We start from the raw sequence: 22558 nt of genomic DNA, 5'->3' as shown, positions 1-22558 counted from the left end.
ACTAATGGTAATAAAAAATATTTCTATGAACTTTCATAGTCAAGGGATGGGAAATTTTTTTTTTGTTCATAAATGCTTGTTTACATATTTTAAATGACATAAGACTGTAGGCAGGTACAATTATTTAAAGCTACTTTGGACCACACAATGACACCTAAAGGTAGCAAGAAAAGAGGTGAGTAAAAAAAAGAAAAAAAAAGAAATGTAAACAAATTCAGGTCAGCGTGAGCGATTAGAAATCCGAACACCAAATAAAACCCTGGTTAGCCTCTGGGTCTAAAATGTCACGCAGTCACTCGCCACTAGCAGATGGCACAGAGTTAAACCAGTATGGTTTTACCCAATACAATATTTCTATGTGGGCTGAGTTAGAGGCTTAGAACCACACTTGGCCAATACGCAACCACATGCAGTACAGCCATATGAAAGTTAACCTGTGAGGAACAAAAAGGCAGCTTCAGACTAGCGGTCCGCTAGTCTTAGCCACGTTTGGCAAACCCCTGTGGCATTGTAAACATGCAATGTGTCTCACACACTTTGGTGGAATTTGTCCTTTACATTCTCGATTTCACTGTTTTCTGAATGTTTTCTTACTTTTGGACCAGTCGAATATGGTCAACAACAATACCCAGTTAGGTTGCAGCATTTAACTTTTACCCCTTGAAATCCCCACCACTTTTTCCCCATCAAGTTGTCAAAGTGTGCCAAAAAATATCCCCCATTCAGTCCATTCTCTTTAAACCTTAGAGATGGATGTGCAGAAAAAACCCAGTAGATCAGTTCATGAAATATTTAGACCAGCTTTAAATCACCTTTCTTCCCCAGTCTAATGCTCAGTTTGAACTTCAGCATATCGTCTTGTTGTTGCCATGTGATCGGCGGATTAGATATTTGCATTGTGTTGTAGAAGTGTACTTAATTAAGTGTATAAGCAAACTTTAGTAATTTTGCTTTTACTAACATTTTCATGATACCCCTTTTTTGTGGCCAGAGGCTGTTGATCAGAGGGTTACATAAGCTTCCTTTAATGCATGAAACGGGGGCCATCAAAGCTTGTGTGCTTTGTGCATGGGAGCATCAGCTTACACATTTAAGAGAAGGAAGCACAAAGCTAACAGTGTCGAAGGAATGTATCGAGCCTGTGAAAAAAAGTGGATTATGTTCCACAAAGTTATTTAAATGCTTTTTGAGTCTATTATGCCTCAAAAACAAAACTAAATACAAATGTTTTACAGCTACTTCAACCATACAAAGTGCACTGAAGCATAAAAGAGCACAGAAAAAGGTGTAAAGTTCAATGACACGGAAGAGTTCAAGGTTTTAAACTGTGATGGCTGTAGAATAGAGTTCACATTTATTAGTTTAAAAGAATGGCAGCTGCTTTCTCAAATGCTCAGAAAGAGCAGCTGTTTTTCCCTTTTACGAGCACCCGGAAGAATTAACAACAGACTTAAACCAATAAAGAGGTTGATAAAAAGTTCATAAGAATTAAAAACAGAGAGGAAGCGACGCCGGGTGTAAATTCTGCACGTGTGTCTTTCAGCGTTGCGGCTGCCGTGTTTTCTCATGCAGTGAGAAGCGAGGGAACCGCAGAAACTGTGGGGATGTTCAACAAGTGGCAGAAGTCCACCAGACCAGTTCTAACCTGACCTATCAGTGCACAGAGGAGAGAAAGCGGAAAACTCTCAAACACTGACATAAGCCTAGCAACAGGCTTTCACCAATCACAGGGCAGAACAACAGTTTCAGGAACCAATCTTCTTTGCACTCTCTCTCTGCTTCTCTTGTTTCTCTGAAAAAAAAGGGGAGAGAGAAAGAGAGAGAGAGAGAGAGAGAGAGAAGTTCTGCCGAGGTATGAAGTCCTAATCTGGCCTGCTTCACAGAAAACTATTTGGTTTTCTTGTGTATTTGCAAAGTTGTAATTTCTGTCTGTTTGAGTTTCTCTGATAAAAAGTGGCAAAACAAAATGTCTAAAAAGCCTCACACAAAAACCACATGTTTCAAATTAGCCCTGAGGCTCACAACAGCAGCTCTCCTCTCTGAAAAACAACTACAGAAGTTTTTCCATGTAAACACGTCCCTTTGAAAAGCCGTGAAACCTGTTTTTAACAGTAAAGGAGAAAAATCGATACCTTTATATACCAAGTTTGGGCACATGCAGACTTTGTGTTAACGTTGTACACAGATAAAGAGGATATTCCTCGTCCCCACTCTTCAAACACAGCTCTAAGGTTACGCCTGTTCATCTGATGAGCAAAGGGTTACCTGTCCCGCAGGCTTACAGAACTCATCCTAAGTTATGGGAAAGTCTTGATCATAAGCTTCAGAGTCAGCCGTGAGAGCTGATGTTATGTAGTTTAACCATAATTCTCTCTTTGTGTAAAGACTTGTGAGTAAAAGTTGAATCTTTGCGGGAATTAACCGGACCAAAGTAGCCTTTTGGTTCTTTCAGCCACTCCCGGTCCCTTTTCATTCTCCTTTTTCCCCCCTGATCTGTGTATGTTCTGGCAGGCTATCAGAGTGGAGTGGTCTCGCCAAGCGCCTTCTTTCCTGAGAGGAGAGGCGTGCCCCCCCCACTCCAAGACCAGCAGCTCCTGGTCCAGCACACAGCAACACTGGGAGGAAGCAACGTTCCCTGGATTCCATGAAACGCAGAGGAACTGCAGAGGCCTTAGGGAGCACACGGAAAAAAGAAAAACGAAGGGGAAAGAGGTATCTGGGAGTAAAAGTAACCTTTCTTTTATGGCTTTGTAATGCCAGGCATAAACATGCACATGCACAAATCCCTATGTACAGTGGTCGACAATCCAGGGGAAGAGGTGTTGGCCTGCAACCCATGTGCACGTGAGGAAGAGTGAGTTCCCGGGGATGTTATTTTAACAGGGAGAGGGCAGCTGTCATAATACAACAGGCTCCAAGAGAAAAAGATCCCACAGAAAAACACAGAATACCAAACCCTCCCCTGCTATCTTTAGCATGATAATGACAAAGCCGCCACAAATCAGTAGAAACGTCATATTTTTGCCTCTCTCTCCATTTCTATAATAAAAATCTCAAATGCCCTTTCACATCAATAGGCTTGTTGATGGAGAGTCAAGAGATAACAGTGCAAGTCCAAAGGGCTTTACAAAGTGTGGTAGTGAGTGTGTCTGCAAAATTAAAGGCAAACTTACTTCTAGTATTTATGTTACCTAAAGACTAACAGATGGGGCTCACATGGCTAATCTTATGTTTACATCAGGACTCCAACAACCCATCAGAAGACAGCACCTCTGGTTTTAATAGTTCTATGTGCCTGCTTGCATGCACAGCTGTTTTTTCCTCTCTCTCTCTCTGTCTGACAAGACCTTGGTTTTGCTGACTGAGCAAGAAATGACTCATCTTACTGGGAAAGCAGCCAAAAAGGTGTTGATCGTCACCCTGTAATCCCTGACAGGCATTGTAAACGGCGCACAAAAGTCCCGACCCTTCACCGGTTTCTGTGGGATAGTCACTCCCCAAAAATATAAAAAGAAAGCAATATCTTCCTTGGAGCTACTCCTGTTATAATGTGAGCCACTGAATCAAAGACTGGTAAAAAAGAAAAAACTGTTATCACCACCTTGCTCATATAAAACCTGGTGAACTCTTACTTAGATTAAGAAGTACTGTTGGTTATGAGAGGGGCGACCACGGCTAAGTACACCGGTTCAGACACTAATAAAAGTCTGATGTAATAGATCACAGTGGCTACAGCAAAGATTAGAAATGATTGCACTCTGCATTAATCTGCCTCTTCCTTTCAATGCTTTCACTTCTGCCCCTTTCTTTTTCCACCACCTCTCAATCTGTTGCCTTCACCAGGATGTATTTTGATTGCAGCGTTGAAGAGAGGGATGTGATACTGCTGCTCTTTAAGGGTGGAGGAAGTGATATGGCCTAATCGTTACCCTCGAACTGTTTTGGCCGTGTCTTATTACTTCATAAATAGGCAATGAGCTCTGGTACTGAATCGCAGAACAAAACGGCCAGCAGGACATTGAGTGCGACGTCACGGCGATTGCCATATCAACGTTTAATTGTTTATGAAATGTCAGTTTGATTGGTTGGAAACTCAATCACCTTGGCGCCCGTCCTTTTCTGCTGTCGTCACTGACTCAGCATTTCCATTCATTGTAGAGATTATTTTGTGCAGCTGATGGTTGGGCTTGTGAATTCAGATTAAAATAGCATTTATTTCATAATTTCACTTCTTTTGTACATGTAGATTTGTTTTTGAGGCTGATTTACTCCATACTGAATTCACTTTTACATAAAGTGTAACACAGAGCAGCTGAAGTTTTGTGTATTAAGTTATAATAAACTGTTAATTAGTTATTGTTTCTACACCTGTCGAGCCTTTACTTCGCACACTGTGACACCACGAGCATCATCTTGCTCGTGGTTGAAATTGACTTGATCAACAGGCTTTTAAATGTTTCCATCTGACATTATTTTAATCTTCTCGAGGGTACATAGCAACCAGGTGATGCTAATCAAATCCACTTTACTAACCGATCATCAAGAAGTGTCTATAAAAAGCAGGCACTTTGGCAGTTTGCTGGTCTGGAGAATTTAGGCGGGTGTTAGCAAAATGCTGAAGTCTTCCGAGAAGTGGACGTCCCAGCAAATTCATTCCAAGGTCAGACCATGCAATGATCAAAGAAACTCCAAAAAACCTCAAGAGCTACATCTCAGTCTTTATAGGCCTCAGTCATAACAGTCCAATCAGAAAAAGACTGAACAAATATGGCTTGTTTAAAAGGGTCACCAGGAGAAAGCTGCTTCTCTCTAAAAAGAACATGGCAGGTTTCAAAGTTTAACCTAAACAAATCAGAAGATTTTTGGAACAGCGTCCTTTGGACATACTACACCAAAGTGGAGATGTTTGCCCATAACGCAGTAGCACGTGTGGGGGGGATAAAAACAAAAAAACAAAACACAGGATATCAAGCTGTCAAGCATAGTGGTTGTTTTGCTGTTGCAGGACCTGGGCTGGGTAGTTATGAGTTGACCATGAACTCTTCTGTATACCAAATTACGCTAGAGTCAAATGTGAGGCCATCTGCACATAAACAATGCTCACAAAGCTGAATGAGCCAAAGCAACGCTATAAGAAGTGGGCCGGAGGTTTTCCACAGTGATGTTCCAGATGGATAAAGTCATACAGAAAATGATCACTTCGAGTTATTGCTTCATAAGGTGGTCCCTACAAGATACTGAATCATGGGGTGTACTTAAGTTTTCACAGCACTGCACACGAGTCCTGTGAAACCTCGCTTTTTCACATGACTCTACTTAAAAGACCGAGGCTGAAACTGAATGTTTCAAGCAAACACACCAGCATCCACATCACATGATCCAAGTAGAACAAAAAAACTGAGTTCTTGTGTTTTGTCGTGCAGAATAAAGCCAGTAAGGTTGAGTATTAAAAGCCTGGCAGGGAGTGAATCTGGACTTTTTTAGATGCAAAAGGCAAATGAAAGGAATGTGATTAAAGGCAAAACAAAACAAAACAAAAGAATATATATATTGTTGTTGTTTTTTGTTAAGTGGGATGCAGCATCATAGATGTTTTACCACAATTATGTAGTTTCAAATAAAAACTGGAAATTGATTGAAAATTATGCAAAAATATTTGCATCATTTTCTTTTCCAAGAACTAACTGAAGCAGTCAAAGGTCAACAGAAGGAGCCTGGATGAGTAGAGTTTGCCAACACATCCCTTTGTTTTCACTTCCCTTCACCTTTGATCCTCTCAGTTGTCCCTTACTTTTTGCACAACAGGTTTGACTCCAAACAGGGGGTCTGAAAGGAAGCGCACAAAACACAAACAGAGTAAAGCCAGCAGACATCATGTGTACAAACACAAGAGAGAAAAGTGATAGTATAAATAAGCAACCATAGGACGTGTTCTCTCCATCATACGTGTTCATTTCCAAGGACTTAAACCGGAGAGTTCCTCAAACATGAAAACTTAAGCACATGATGTGAGATCATGAGTCTGTAGCTTCTGAAACAATGTGAAAAAAATAGCAGGAAATGCTTACAGAAGCACATTTATTTTCTGGGCTGAAATATCTTCATACATCCCACTGCTTGCATAAACACCGCCTACTTAGGCATGCAAGTGTCTTAGTCAAAGTTGAATTAAATGTATTTCAAATAGAGTACAGCAGCTTTTGCACCTTGCAAATTAAATCTTTTTACTTCCATGCCTTTCAGCAGACATTTACGAATTGCTTGCAGCTTTTGTAGTTTTGCTTGACTCGAGGGGACAAAGCTTTTCAGTCTGTAGCACTAAGACTCTGGACCAGTTTACCGCTCCAGCTCCATTTGGCTGGCTTTTTAAAAACAGTTAAAAGCCTTTTCTGTTTAATCAGGCCTCCTGCTGACATTTTGTTTTTTTGTTTGTTTGTTTTTTTTTTGTTTTTTTCCTAATTCTGCTTTAACAAGATTCTCTGTTGATATTGCATTTTAACTGTTGTTCGGCACTTTCCGGCTGTTAAGTCTGTGAAAAGCACTATCTAAACTTATTTAGTCAAAAGCTACATTTCTAAAGATACTTTTATCCCAAATCCTCTACACCTGCTCTTTAGCTTTGCTTAAAAATAAACTGGGTTAATGTGTAGGGTTTACATGAGTTTGCTCTTGGCATTTACAAACTCTCTGTGGACCTCATGAACCCTCACAGAAGTGTGCCTGCATTGTGTGTGTGTGCGCGTGTGCGGTCCTCTGTCTCATGCCACAGGTAGCATTGGACGTATTTGCTCTGTGGTTAATTAATTACAGGCCCTTGGAGCCGAGAAAAGGGCAAAGCAATGGCAGAAAATCTATCATATCATTCCCCTCGTGGTCGCAAGACTGATTCAAATATCTCTCCAACTTTAAAGAGTTACATGAATTAAGATAAGTTGGCTCCTCTCCAGTGTAGCATGCACCAATTGCGTTCCTGTGCTGATGAGAAACATGAGTCACTCTGTGAACACATGAACAACTCATTTAAAAAACAAAAACACTTTTCACTTAAAAAAAAGAAAAAAAAGTGAGTACTTTTTGTTTTAGTGCCACAAACAAGCATTTAACAAGCAGTTAACCTGCTGGCTGTTATTGTGCAGTTACTGGTCTTACGTAAGCCAAACAGGTAGATGCCGTTGGGCCAAAAGTGAGGTTGGGCACTACTCCCACTCATTAGACTAGGACTAACTAACATAATAGAACAGTATAGTGGTTTATTTATCCTCCACAGCTAAAGTCCTGCTTTAGCGGAACTCAGTAAACAATGATGGGATAATGAGAGAAGATAAAACACAAAGAGAAGGCAAATGTTTTCTTAGAAGAGTCTCGAGCTTTCCGTTTTCCTGCTTCACAGTCAAATGTCACATCAGTGCATTTTTGACTAAACAAATGCAGTGTGTAGGGAAAACCCTATGTGTATGGAAAAGCTATTAAAGTTACAATGCAAATGCATAATAGCATAAAGGGCTGCAAAAATATTTAGCCTTTATAAACGACATCGCTCATCTGTGATGATTGGACCTGGGGTTAACGGGGGCATTCGCAATTAAAGAAAAGACAGGAGGTGGAAAGAGCGAAGAGAGAGGAGTGAGGGAGTGGGTTATTTGACCAGCGTTTGGCGACAAAGCGCCTCGTACATTATCGTGGGTAAGTAAACACCCTGCACCGTCTGGAGTGACATCATTGTCCCAGAGAATCAATAACCAGCCACTTCCTGTGCAGCGGGGAAAATCGATGACTCTGTACACTAGATTACCTATCTTTGCCCACTCACCTGAGGAGACACACACACACACACAAACTGAACACACACAGTGTTGCAGCTCACATACATAGGCACCATTAACAGAAACCACTGTCATAGTTTTCACCAAAGGGAACGGTCTTTGTGCGGCTTCAGTGCAAAGTCAGCCCATTATGGGATTAGTGGCAGCCACAGCACGGTGTAAGCCTACTGTTGGAAGTCTAAAGGGGATAATAGCTCTGCCAAATCAGATTTCTATCAGGTTTCCCCACACAATCACACAGCACACACACACACACTCCTAAAAAACCCAGAGTAGCATGGCTCATTCCCAATCCACAAGATCTCCTTGCTATGCTCAGGAGTATTTGTCAGTTTCTATTCTTGCTCCCTGCTCCTTCTTTTTTTTGTGATCTAATATACAGTGTCTCATTATGCAATAAAGGCTAAATTCAGGGTTAAAATGTAATAAAAATGAATAAGTGGAGCCTAACAGCATTTTGAGCCACACAGGCATTTGGCATTGCTCAACGGTCGCTCATAAATTTTGTCACTCACAAACTAATGTCTGGTATGTGGTTGGAGCTTTAAGACCCACTGACTGAACTGTAGCTGAATGTGTTCAGCTAAGCAGAAAAAAAAGTAATCTCTCCAGGCTTGTTTTTCTCAATAAATGTCTGGGAGGAAAAGTTCAGTATCATGAGGGTTCTCGGATTTCCAAGGAGAGCAGCGGAGGAGCAGGCAGATTACTGACAGGAGTGAATGGGAGGGATAATGGGTAACTGAGCTCAGTTCAGTCACTCCATTACCTGTTTGTGCATAGACGAGAGATGCAGCTTGTGCAACAGGAAGGAGAGAAAAAAAAGAGATGTGACAAAAATGGAAACAGGGTGAGAAGAATAACAACACTAACGCTGTCAAATCACACTGACTAAATACAGCCTGAGAAAAACGTGTGATCTGAAAAGTTAAAAACAGACTCTCGGTCTCGATTTCAAACTCAAACGAAAAACACACTATATTAACTGCCCGAGGTGACTAAGAGAAAGATGAGTATTTTTTCCTCCCTTTACACAACAGATTGGGTTTCATTATCAAAGAAACAACTACATTTCTGTCATCTTGGGAATGACATGTGTGGTTAGCCACTGCACATCTTTCAATTTTGGTTTGGAGTTGTTGTAAGAAAACACAAGCAGCGTGTTAACCTGATGAGCTACTCTCATCTTTGCGGCGTGGGCTCACCTGGGGCGCCGTCTGTCTGCGTCCTGCCGAGGCTCCAAATGCTGCGTTACATCAGCATGGACTGAGACGGGCTCATGAGCAAAGACGGTCAATAAGCAGGCATAGATTAGATTCATATTCGGTGGCTTCTACTGTAAACTAAACAAAGATAAGTCTGTTTTAAATCACTGTCATAGTAAATCACTGTCATAGTGACAAAAAAGCTTTTATTGCTCTGTGTTTAATCAAGCATAGGTGCACTTAAATACGCAAGTTGTGCTTTAAAGGCATTATTCAGTGTTATGTGTGCTTATTTGTTTTCATGCCAAAGGGTACCTGGGAAGATTGATCCTACTCTACTCATATCTGTTCCTCTTTTTCACTACAACCAGGAGACATTTAGTGAAAAAGTGTACTAACATGAACTATTCCCTCAAAAGTGTGTCAGCTGTGCATTTTTTTTCTGTTTTTTTATATTTATTCCTGAGAAATGCACTGCAGCACAGACTACTTAGAGACAAAGATGCAACTAAAATTTAAAAACAAAAAAACTTTGATAACCTGAGCCATCGTCAAAGTGTTGTGTAATCAGAAATGCTCTTCTGTATACCTGTGTTGTTAATTGGTGATTGTGTTACTGTTGCCTTCCTGGCCTTACAAGAATTCCAGTCGTTCTCCTCTGACCTCTGGCATCAACAAAATATTTTCTCTCAGAGAACTGCCGCTCGCTGGATATTTTCTCTTTTTCGGACAAGTCTCTGTAAACCCTAGAGATGGTTGTGGGGTAAAAATCCAAGTAAATCAGCGTGTGTCATTCCAAGTCAGTCCCATCAATCCCCAAGTGACTATAAACTCAACAACCACCTTGAGTTTATAGTCACTTAAATCACCTTTCTTCCTAATTTTGATGCTCTGTTAGAATATCAACAGGCTATGTCTATATGCTTAAATGAACTTCGAGTTGCTCCCATGTGATTGGCTGATATCCCATTGGGGAGCAGAATTTGTCCATCCAATATCTTACACTTAATTAAAGTTGTGTTGTGGTGGGCTAAGGCACATATTCCTTCTCCCAGGACAGATACGATAGATCTTCAGAGGTTCTGGGTCTATACTGTCGGTCATTCCCTTTTAGGCGTGAGCTTCCAAAGGGAGCCACCCAGGATGCACGCTTATCAGATTCTCAAACCACCTCTAGTGGCTCCCTTCAACGTAAATGTGTATTAGCTCTACTCTCAGCTCTCTCTGGATATCTGAGCTCCTCATGTTTCTCAGCCACCCTGTGTAGGAAACTCATCTGAGCTCTTGTATTTGTGACCTTACTCTTTTGGTCACTGCCCAGATGTCTTGACCACAGGTGAAAGTTAGAATACAGATACAGCTTTGGCTTGCAGTTCAGCCCCCTCTTCATCACAACAGTGTATAAAACACCCGCTTTACTGCTGACAGTGTCCCAATTTGCTGGTCCAATTTGCACTCTACTTTCCAAAATACCAGCATACTTGAACTTGACCTTCATACTCAGCTGTAGTTGAACAGGTACACCTAACAAAGTGGCCTTTGACCATACATTAGTTTCATTGTTTGAGTATTTGATTTAAGAACAGCAAGCATCATTATAACAGTCTATATGAGTGAAATAAGGAACTAATAATTGGTGGTCAATTTTAATTTTGGAGCAAGAGTTCAGAGCTGTTTAGCTGATCAAGATAAAGGAAAACAATCCAGTTGTGTGTGGTGCCAACCTTCACTATTAGCTCTTAGGAAGAAAGTGAATAAGTGTACTTAAAGGGTTACAGCAACAAGCATCAGGTGCAAGCCACCATCTATTAAGACAATGCTACAGATTTCCCTTCTAGGCGAATGCAACAGGATCCTCTATTTGTGTGTGTGTGTGTGTGTGTGTGTGTGTGTGTGTGATCATGGACACATGTCTCGAGAGGAAATCCATTCTCTTTATGCACCAGAGCAAAGTTTTGGCCTGCAGCCTATGAATCTGACCCTGCACTAACCCGCCTGTAAGGTCGAGTTCGCGCACACCGCACCGAAGACTGTCCTGCTGGGTGAGGGTGCGTTCTGTATGGGACTCCCACAGGAAAGCTTCACACAATACTTTGCTCTCTTCGAGGAGGACATACAAATATACACGGACAGATTAAGCCACACACACATAAAAATGGAACACACACACACACTATCTCTCGCTTGTCTCAAGCAGACAATGGACAGTGGAACTGTGCCATAAGGGAGGGCTGTTGTCCAGTCACTGGGCAACTGGGGCAGCAGATGGTCATCTTCCCTTCCACTAACACCAATCAGGAGGGAGAGGAAGGGTGAGGGGTGAGGCTCAGCAGAGTGATCTCCGTCACAGTGTGAACCTTTCATCAAATACATGGCAATGACTCAGCCATAATGCATAAAGCAAATGAGCTGGACTCCGATAATGATCTGCACAAATCTGTGCAGAGTTACAACACAGAAACAGTTTGCCTAAATCTAAAAAGTGAAATACACGGGTCACCTGACCCAGCTTACAGCTTAAAGTAGTGGGTTAAAGTAAATGTCACTGTTTGAAAACGTTAATGAGACAAACTTGGGTAAAACCACAAATATAGCAGAAATGCTAAAGCGAGCTTGGGTGCAGAAAAAGCAAAGTAGGGGAAAGGTCACTTCTGAAATAAAGAACAAAAGAAAAAAAAGAAAAAAGTAAGGTTTTATATCCTGTTGACCAGTTGCTGTCTCTCAGTGTGAAAGTTTTGATTGGAGAGCATGTGTTGGATATGTGCACAGCTGTATGTGTGCGTGGAAGACAGACAGATTACAGAGAGGTGCTTATAGTTTTTAGATTCTTTTCTCATCTCAGCCAGTGTTAATGAAAGAAAAGAAACAACAACAACAATATACCAGCATTTTTTCTACTTTCTGAAGCGTGTCAGAAGGCACGCTTCAAGGAGGCTAAACCCAAAACAAGAATTGCATAAATAAAGGACCGATTGGCTGACGGGGTAGCTGATTCAGGATAGGCATGAGAGCAATTTGTGCTCCTGGGCTAAAAAGATGTAAAAAGCAAACAACTTGGAATGAATGAGCCTTTGTGTGCCCAGTAGAGTGAACCACCAATGCGAAACAAGAAAACATGTTTTTTAAGAGTTACATCACAAGGAAGGCATGACAGAGGGCAGAGTTAGAGCAGACAACAGAGCAGGAGAGAGGTCAAAAGAAAATAACTAGTTAGCATTTCTCAGGTTGTATTTTTGCAAGTAGTAAGAAAGCTAAGGTTATGCTAATGTGACACTAGGGAAAACAGTGGTTGGAGACTCAGATCCAACCCTGTAAATTTACCATCTCATTGCAAAGACTGGGCCTATAATCACTCACAGCCAGTTGCTGTCTTCAAAGCGATTTTGGTGGGTTAAGATGACGATAAAACAACAATAAGGCGGAGTCAATCTGCAATCAGCAAGTGATTTAATTGGGTCAAGTTGGCAAATACGACTTAGATTTCCTGCAACATGTTGGCAATCTGTCTCTAGTCATAAATTAGATGGCAATTATTTGCAGACCTTCACTAATTTCTCTGAGAGTAATCTCAGTCAGTGTGCGATTGTTTGGAGACAGGTTGCCACCAGATGACCTACGCAATCGCACTGTGGACGAAAGAGGTCAACCAGAGGTAGAGAGCTGGTTGTTACTGCTACTTTCAATCGGTTTTTGACAGCAGAAAAAATTAAATGCACTGATACCTATACTAGTATGATTCTAGTGACGGACTAGTTTTAACTAAGGCAGTTTCATAAGTCATAACTATTTCATGCCAAAATTTGGCTAATTTGTCAGTGTGATTATTAGCCATGGATGAATTAGCTGAACATATCCACCTATCCATCAGTTAGGTATCAACAAAACTATACAGATCCCTCTATGACATGAGCGACCATATAAACACATTAACTGATGCCAGTGTTGTATTTGGCTGTAATTTCGTAAGTTACACTACCAACTGGTGACGTTCTGACAACGCTACACTATAACTGCAAAACAAAACAAAACAAAAAAGCACACTATATCAAAGTCAAAAGGTAATGTTATTATATCACTTTAGAAATTTTTAAAACACAAATGCAACATATTTGTTTGTTGTTTTGTAAAGTAGCTATGATGGGGTCCTGGTGTCTTAAAGTGTTTTAAGTGAAAACCTTACAAATTCAAAGAGGTGGGGCACTGCTGATTTTGACTCTGGTTTTACACTGATCTCTTGACTGAAGCCAGAACGCTTTTGTTTTTGTACTAATGAGGACAAAGGAGGAAGTGGATGAGAGGCAAAGAAAACTGACCAGTCATTATTTAAGCAGGTAGTTAAATTTGAAGAAAATGTTGCGCATTTATGTTTACCTGAGTGACATGCCACCTTGTTTTTCAACTTTCTGCTGTCTTTTAGTCAAGTTGTTTACATCTTTTCTTCCAGTCTCCCCATCCACCTGCCACTCACTCATACTCTTAATCTGTTACAGTGTTTCCTTTTATCACTGCATCCAAGCGATGCCTACTTAAAGGTGTTTTGTCAGTTAAAAAGGGACAGTTACGAGGAATGTTGTCAAACATCATCTCACAATTGAGGATGTGGTGTTGTTGCATTAGTCACCTGGCTGAGAAGCAGCTTGGATCATACCTGTGTTTCTAGTGTGTAAATAAACACAGTCAAATTGTGAAAAAGCTGACACAGTAGGCGTGTAGCAAGACTTGTCTAACAGTACAGTGTGCTGCTGGTCTTTTTAATGTACCTCAAAAAAAGAAGAAGAAGAAAAACAAGTACACTGATTACTTCAAGGTGCCTGGGACAAAACCAAGCTTCCAAGTTTTTTTCCTCCCAAAATACGATCTTTCTAAGAACATGCTGGTGGATTTTTGGAAATCCGGGGGCTAATCTGTGTGTCTGTACTCAGCTATGTGAGCAGGGTTCTGAAAAACAACTCCAAGTGCCAAATACTCACACAAAAAGTTGATTTTCATACATTTAACAATGCCACAAGAAGGTGGTGTAGAAAGTGCTGTAGGTAATGTCGGTCTTAAAAATTCCCTGCACATCTTTATCAGAGACATTGCTGAAAAACAGGTCTCCAGATTTTAGGAAAAAGAGAGCGATAGAGGGAGGGAAGGAGTTAACCTATATAGTAAGCCATGTTTCTTTTCCCTTTATGCTCCCAGCAGACAGAGCTTCAGTTTGATAAATAGCAGGCCCCCTCAAAGCAACAGATGCTACGACTCAAACCCCAGCAAACTCATCAGCTCTGCCAAAACAAAAAAAGAGAAAAAGAAAACCTGAGAGCCCAGAGCCAAGAACCTTCACGGCTGTTCCACATACCGACAACAAGCCTGCGAGAATGAACAGCACGTATGGAAAACAGGGCCCCCCTCTATACAGCTCCGCACGGCTAAAACAACTCTGTCATAGCTGACCCTCAAGTCCCCAGATTTTGCAGAGGAGGCACTTCCAAAACAGTGACTTCTTCTCCATCTGAATCTGAATGAGGTCAATGCACTCCCAGTTTCTGTTTTTGATTTTGGGGTTTGCTTTTGTTGTTTTTTTGTTCAGTTCAAAGGCTGTTTGCACCATTTGTTTTCTTCATCATATCTGTGGTTTGGACCCAGAAATTGCTACTTTTCCTTATCAAACCGTCCTACTTACACATGCAACCCCCCTCTGTGACAGCCAGGCATCTCACCACACTGACACTCCTGAAGCTGAGATGGTTATACAGTATGCAAACAATTGTGGAAGGGGGAGGAAAATATGTTTTCCACATGGTTTTCTCTGAAAGACAAAAAACAAAACAGTGGTTTCTTGAAAAGTGCTTTTCTCTCAGGAAACAGATGCCTTTCTTTGTGGGATAGTTTGGTGTTTTGTGGTTGTGTAGGAGAGGGCTTGCCATGAAGCTGGGTTGTTTTGTTTGAGGAAAAGTGAGAGGGACAGGCAGTGGGTGTGATATTTTAAGCCAAAGTTTGGACTGTGAGGAGTGAATGAGGTGTTTGATTAGGAGTGTTTAGCAGCACTTCAGTGCTTGATACTGAGTTAGGGTGTCTGGCGTATGAGCCCATCATCTCTTAATCTGTCTAGACAATGCCAGTCACAGACACACAGTGGATAGTCTGACATATGGAAAGGGTGTTTTTAAAAACACATAAGTATTAAAAATATCTACACCAGTAGCCAAAAGGAGGAGAGAGTTTGTCTGCATCTGACAGCAACACGTGACATTTGCATTTCTGTTTTTGTCTGGCTGCTTTCACGGCATCTGCTTTTAGAAATGCTCCTGAATTCTTCCTGTTTTGTTTTGCCCGAGTCTGGTTTTTAAATCACTGGGTTTTCCATTTTAACACAAATAATGAACTTGAACTGCAAGCCTTAAAAGAAACTCACTGCTTGCTCCGCTCTGGCATGTGGGACATCAGTCGTGCCCTAAATTTACTGGCTATCTATCTGTGATTTGATTTCCCAAAGTGGCTCAAGAGCTCTGGGCTAGACTCTGAAGTGAGATGGGAGACAGGTTGTCCTTTCAGACGCCCTCTTAGTTTCCAATGTGACAGTAACACGCAGGGAAACAGTCACATGACCCCAGACTGTCACGAGATAGAGAAGCTTCAGAGTCAAGATACAATGACACTAACCAGAGTCTGAACATGTTTATCAATAGACTACACCTCACTGTCAGAGTCCACCTTAAACTTCAAGCATGCACATACAGTAGATTGGCGTACACAGGCCAGGGGAGACGCTTTGTTTCCTTCTCATTGTGTCAGTAACCTTTACAAGAATTTAAAGGCAGAAGAAACATATATTTCTAGAGTGTATGAACACTAAAACAGAGCTAGAAGTACAGCGAATATTGACAGTCATCAAGACCTCAGAAGATTATTCTAAGTCTAAGAGATCAAGACCTATTCAACCAGACAACGTTATTCCGAACTGTTGCCCAGTTTTGATGAGTCTGTGCTAATTGTATACTCAGTTTTCTGACAGCAGTGGCACCCAGTATGGTCTTCTGCTGCTGTAGATCATTTGGCTGTTCGAGTTATTCTTGAATTTTTTACCTTACAAAGTGGACGGTGAATGAAGCAAACAGTACACATGTACATGTAATTCAATGGGCTTTACATAAAAAAGGATATATAGCCGATTTAGAAAAAATAATTTAATCTATGTCATTGGTTAGGGGGAGGAAACAGGAGCAGACAGAGAAAAACCTGCAAATTCTCAAGGAGAGCGTGCAAACCTCACATAGAGAAGCCCCAGTTAACCAGCAGGAGGAGGGTAAGACTCAGAAACATTTCATGAAGCGACACTGTTAACCACATTTCACACAAAATAAAGACACAAACATGAGGAAGCAAGTAACACAGAGCAGCATAAACACAAATACAGCTATACAATAAAAAAACATCCTGCTAAACAACCATTATGTGTAGGTCATACTGTTAATATTCACTAATGTAAGACTGCACGAGAAAGCAAAGAACACTGGGGGGGAAAAAACAGGCCAAATATTATATGGACTGGCTAATATTTTCAATATAAACATTGATATTTACATTGGCTTATTCCAGACATATTAGCATTGGCAGAGGTTGGTTACTGTGTGCTAATATTCAAAGAAAAATGCAGAAAACGATCCTCTGTGTACGGAGCCATCGTCCCGATTGTTTACACTTCCAGCACAGCACATGCAGCAGAGCACAAATTACAGTTGAGGAGTGTGAAATAGAATCACGGGGTAATTTCACAGTAAGTTTGTAACCAGTATGTGAAATATACTGGTGGACAGCTAATAACAACAACCCTATAACTTTTCCAATTTTCAGTACAGCTCTTAGAATGTGGTAGTTAATATAATCAATGTTGTAATTAGAGCCTCAACCTCTTTAAATAATATGCTTTATCCCTTTACTAGGTTGTGTCCAACGTACACAGCTTTATCCAGATTACAAAACAAAAAAAATAAGCTTTGACTGCTGTAGCTGTAGTGGTGGAATAAGCAGACAATAATAAGGTTTTCAAGGGTCAAAACAACAGCACCCAGAGTGGAAGCAGAGACGTTCCACTATGTTGCAAGAAAATTGACATTTCATCAACGATAGAGAAGTACTAACCACAGAAACTGGAGCCAAGATTTTTTTTTCTGGTTTGTTTATGGTCTGTGTTTCTGTGAGTTTGAGCCAGCAACGGAGACCATTTGCCCTCTAGGCAGTTATCAATGACGTAGACCAACTTCTGCTTAGGTAGCCCTGCTGAAATGATGAAATGGAAAAGCAAGAGAAAAGACAAAAAAAATTAAAAGTGAGCAGAGACAGTTTGGGTTTGATGGGATTTTCACAAGCGCTGACATCACCGTGTGGGAAAATTGCTCCATGTCTTCTCTTATCAACTTCTGACCTCAGAGGTGCTGGCAGTATTTGTGCTCACAGAGCAAATATCACATCAAAACACACCAAAGAAGCCCTGTGTGCCATTTCCCATGCGCAACCTCTACGCCAGCGTGTGCACGTGTGCACAGCCACACACAGCAGCAGATAGATACAGTAGATTTCATGAAGCTGGAAGCCATGAAGGAAGCCTGACCAAAGATTGTGGCAGCGCAGGAAGGAAGTGGAGCACACCCCTGGATATGAACAGGAAGCAGCCAGGAAAGAGGACTCTGACAGGACACACACACTCAGAGAGTTATGGCTCCAGCTTGAACACTGACCAAGGTACAAAATGTAAGAATGTTTTTGTTATACAAAGATTTAACTTGCTAAATCTGGGAATACTGTAAGCAGATCTACTGTAAGAACTGAGAGAGACAACGGCTACTGTACCAAAGAAATGTAGGTGAAGCAACAGAGCTTCAACCAGATTTAGAGAGTGTTTATTCAACTCTGATTATTGTGGATGTAAGAATAATTTAGGCCTCAGTCACACAAGGCTAGAGAGTAGTTACCAACCCGACTAGCAGAGGAATCGTGATTGCTTTGGTTGCAAACAGATTGCCACGGCCACCTGAAGACACTGATTTGTCTGCAAACACTCGCCATTTTATTCTCCAAGTTGTCATGAATGACTGCAGTGACTGCAAACCTTCAGAAACCAGTCACCAACTAGTCCAGGAATATATCCGGAGGTTGCCCAGGGGTCACCGAGAGGTCTCTAGGCCTGTTTGAATGGGGCTTTGGCTATTGATTTCGCAGCAACTGCCAACAACCTCCAGCAACCACACAACCAATACATTTTTCTCTGTGGTTGCCAAATGGTTGCTAACTGGTCTCTAGGCATGTGCGATTGCTGACAATTTATGCTTCAGTGGGAAATCTATGCTTTATCGACATCATAATTGCAAACAACTCTGAAACGATCTCACTTATCCTACAGTGTAACTACTGTGTCAGGTCGACACAGCTCGTGTTATTATTGGCCTGTTCAGTACCATCAGTTCCTCTGTTTTTGGATTCATCAGTAAGAGAATAACAATCATTGTCTCAATATAAGGGAAAACTTATTGCATCGATATATTGACTCATAAATGTCAAAAATTTACTTGCCAGTGATTGCCAAAATATAAATATAAAGACGTGGAAAAACTGATCACAACTAAAAGTGCGTAACTAGGAGGGATTTTCATTTCATTTGTTTCTCTGCTTATGTAGCTTACATCGTCAGCTCTATAAAGATTCTCCACAAAAGGCTAAAATCAGACCTCAGTTAGTCCAGTTCCACTAAAGGCCTCTGTTTGTTATGAATCACAGACTAAATCAACTTAAATCAAGACATCTAAATTGGAGAAGCTAAATAGTACCAAATCATCTGTTAGATGATATAAGGATCATCTGATGATATAAATTTTAAAAAAGGAAAAAGAAGAAGAAAAAAAAACACCCCGACTGTTTCCCAGAGTCTGATATGGCTGCTACCTTGGCCCCATCTTCCTTGTAAAAAGTGATTTGATCTCAAAAGGACTTCCTGGTTAAAGGTAGAACAAATAAATAAAGTTTGTGAGTGCTGAGACCGATAGGCCAGCTACACAAAGAGACTGTTGTTGTGCCTTAATGTAAGTATTTTCCCTTTAGAGGAATAAAGGAAGAGAATCTAATGCCTAAGCTGATGCTATCACATGGAAACTTTCCCCAAAAAGACTTGTCTCAACACGTTTGGTTTTTTTAGTATTTCTCTCAAAATTGATGTCAGAAAACAGATGGGTTTTTTTATACAAATGGGCCATATGTTACCAAATTTAAAAAAGGAAAAATGATAATAATAACCCACTGATTTATATAAAATGTAAAATAGGCACATAAACTGCAGATGTGCACAGCAGTCTATTCATGTCTGTTTAAATGGCAACTTGTTACTGCTGGTTGACAGCAAAGACAGTTTAGTATAATTAAGTCAAGATGACATATGCTCAGCTTTTACATATTAGTCACTGTGAGAACAGCTGTGCAAGTATAGTATATCAGTGTATTCAAGTGCATTTAGTAAAACGGGATTTACTCAAGCCCCTGTGTTTTGTAACTCACACTTAAGAGACAAACAACGCGCACTGCTGAAATGTGTTCTCTACAATGGCCTACAGGCTTACAATACATGTTGACAGAAAACACAAGGACACACACATGCACACACACACACACACACATACAGGTTGCATGGAGGTCTCAGGGGGTGCCGTTTCTCGCATGCATGCTAATAGACCTACCACCAATGGCTGCATACAATATTCACAATACTCTGCTGTCGTCTTACTGCAGGGTCAAAAGAACATGATGTCCCCCGAGGAGCAGACTTATTATACGTTTGTATTTTCTAACGGGATTTCATTTCTATTTCAGTTATTTAGTCGTTTATTTTTGAATTCAGCTTAGCTTTGGTTAGTTTCCAGGATAGATTTGCCCACTTAAGATTCATTCATTGTTTGAAAATGTTTAGTTTTCATTGGTTTTAGAGCTGATTTTAGCCTGTTTGATAAGAAGACATAAAAAAATAAAATAAAAGCCTATTCATTTAGCTGGGTTTTCAATGTTTTTCTCCGAACAAAGAGAGCATTAATAAGACCTGTTTACTGTTTAACTCCTCATTGATGTGTCATAAGCAGTGGTGCTTCTTGACCTAGTTTACAGTTTCTGTTATTAATTTAAATTTGTATTTGAAAACCACTTTAACAGCAAAGAAGACAAAAAAGGCACACGCTACCAAGAGGTGAAGGTCTGTAAAATGGATGTGTGTGAAAGAGGTATGGTATCAATGTGGCTAATATTTTCCCGATCTTTGTCATTTAGGGGCCGTGTCCAAAGCAACTGCGTGGGCCATCTGCCAAAGAAACTACTCCTAATCCAACCTTTCTTACTCCCACACTTCGATGTCTATTCAGCACTTCAAAATCTGCACTGTTTGTATTTTAGTTTTGTATCTCAGTCATCAAAGTAACTTTTCCCTTCCACACATAGACTATGGACACTCATAAGGATGAATCTGCAACTATGAAACAAATTTACATAAAGGCTGAGCAGGAATAGGTCACACTGCTCAGTGCTTCTGCTGGGCAGCTCTACTATTTGTTTTGTTTCTGATCCTTCTCTCTTCCTTTTTCCATGTTCCTTGGCTCCATCAGATTAGTATCCAGTTTGTTTTTATGACTCAGGATGCTGCACCATGCTTGTGTATGTTTTACTACCCCAAATGTGTGTGTGTGTGTGTGTGTGTGTGTGTGTGTGTGTGTGTGTGTGTGTGTGTGTGTGTGTGTGTGTGTGTGTGTGTGTGTGTGTCAAGAGGAAACATAAACTGGAGGACGTATCGGTCGAGGCCAGAGCAGAGTGTCACACAGGAGTGTCAGAGTGCAGGTTACATAATACTGAGGGGCATTAAGGAGAGGCAGGAGGGGGTCACATGACCCTCACAGGGTTTCACTTTAGGTCATTTACTCTGGTAATACAGCTTATGGTGTCTCCTGCGAGTATTTAGGTTTCCAAGACACCCTATCCGCTCGCTGTAATGTGTGCTAAACAAATAAAGTTGCCTGTTACCACTGTGCCATAGGTTAACTCTCTAGTGCCTGGAAAGAATGTTTTAAAATAAATAAAGTAAAATCAAAGTTCTTTTTTTTAATCCAAGCAAAGATCAGAAATATACGTTTTTAAGTAAGTTAAGTGCACACAAACAGTGGCTTCGATTTATTATATTAGCATGTAACTCTTAAGACTTCAATAAGCTGAAAGGTGTCACTGATGAGAAAAACATCACTGGAGTACTAATTAGAACTAATGTAGAGGAAGCCCAACATTTTAAGAGGCACACAATAGCAGTTTTTTTTTAACATATTTTTTATGTAAAAGAGTATTTTTTTGTTCAATTTCCCACAAGTTCTGCACCATCTGAGAATCATGATTACTTATTCCTTATTATACTTATTATAAATACCTATAATGAACCTGCTCACAAACTTGTGTCTCCAGTTTGACTGCTCTGCAAATGCACCAGCTGTAGTGTGCTACCAAGAAAACACTTGAATTAGACTGAGAGACCCGCATGACAAGAAGGTTTTTTTCTCTTTAGCAGTTTTAGTCATTTGTCGCTGTAGACTAAATAAATAAAAGGTATACTGGTTGTATTTCAATATCAAGAAGGAAGCACTAGTTTGGTATTTGTCAGTACCCTCAGATGTTCAAAGCACTGAAAATTTTTATCTCCGCCTTGTGTGAACGACTTTGAGCTTACAACTGCTTTGTGACAACATGATGGAAAGCACAGAAATGCTCTAAACTCGTGCTATTACAAGGCAGCCAGTCACTTTTACAGTTGCAGTCTTAATGCCAAAATTTTGCAAATAACAGAAACGATCACAGGACACATTTTGTAAAAACCAAGTTCCCCCCTGAGGTATGATTTACATCCAACTACAGTCGGTGCCTTCTAAATAATTTATGATACCATAAAATCTAAAATAATCGAAGCCTGTCTGTTTTGTTTCTTCTACATAAAATGCCTCGAAGGAATTTAAGCTACTACAAAAAAGCTGGAACTTGCTTTGGATTAGCGGATTAATATGTTGGCATACAAACTGCAAGCCTGTGTTGAAAAAATGTCTGCCAAGATGATGCTGTTATACAACATGCAACAGGAGAACAACCTTAACCCTGCTAAGCCTGAACCATCAAATAACTGATAGAAAATATAATTTTGCATGAATACGTTTTAAACTGTACCATTTTTCTTACAACTAGCATTTTTGGCGCAATGTTTTTGCTCATGAAAGCACTGCATGTGTGTCATTTACGACGTCAGACTTTTCAGGAAAATGTGATAAACTTGGCGTTAGAGGGTTAAGCTCAAGATAGTCTGTTTACAATTCTATCAGAGTAGGAAAAGTATAAAATCCTCTCAGCTGAGATACTCCCTTATGAAAATAATTAATTGAGTTGTTGTTTGACAGAATTAATCAGTAATCTAATACTTGTTTCAGCTCCACTGTTTAGCATCTACTTCATTAGCACTTTGTATTCAAAAGGCATAAAACTACAGAAATGCTT

At 40.5% G+C, this 22558-nt stretch overlaps 1 protein-coding gene and 1 long non-coding RNA gene across 2 annotated transcripts in view; one reads left to right on the top strand and one right to left on the bottom strand.

Moving 5' to 3' along the window:
- sesn1 (sestrin 1) overlaps nucleotides 1–22558 on the bottom strand; it is a 73805-nt gene that overhangs the window by 8726 nt on the left and 42521 nt on the right. The window lies entirely within an intron of this gene.
- LOC145420392 (uncharacterized) lies at nucleotides 15977–21127 on the top strand. Its single transcript, XR_013901688.1, has 2 exons — nucleotides 15977–17749; nucleotides 20312–21127. It is a non-coding gene; the product is annotated as an uncharacterized LOC145420392 (long non-coding RNA).

Source organism: Astatotilapia calliptera, chromosome 15 (assembly GCF_964374335.1).
Source record: "Astatotilapia calliptera chromosome 15, fAstCal68.1, whole genome shotgun sequence".
Lineage (NCBI taxonomy): Eukaryota > Metazoa > Chordata > Actinopteri > Cichliformes > Cichlidae > Astatotilapia > Astatotilapia calliptera.
This window is presented reverse-complemented; position numbering and strand designations above follow the sequence as displayed.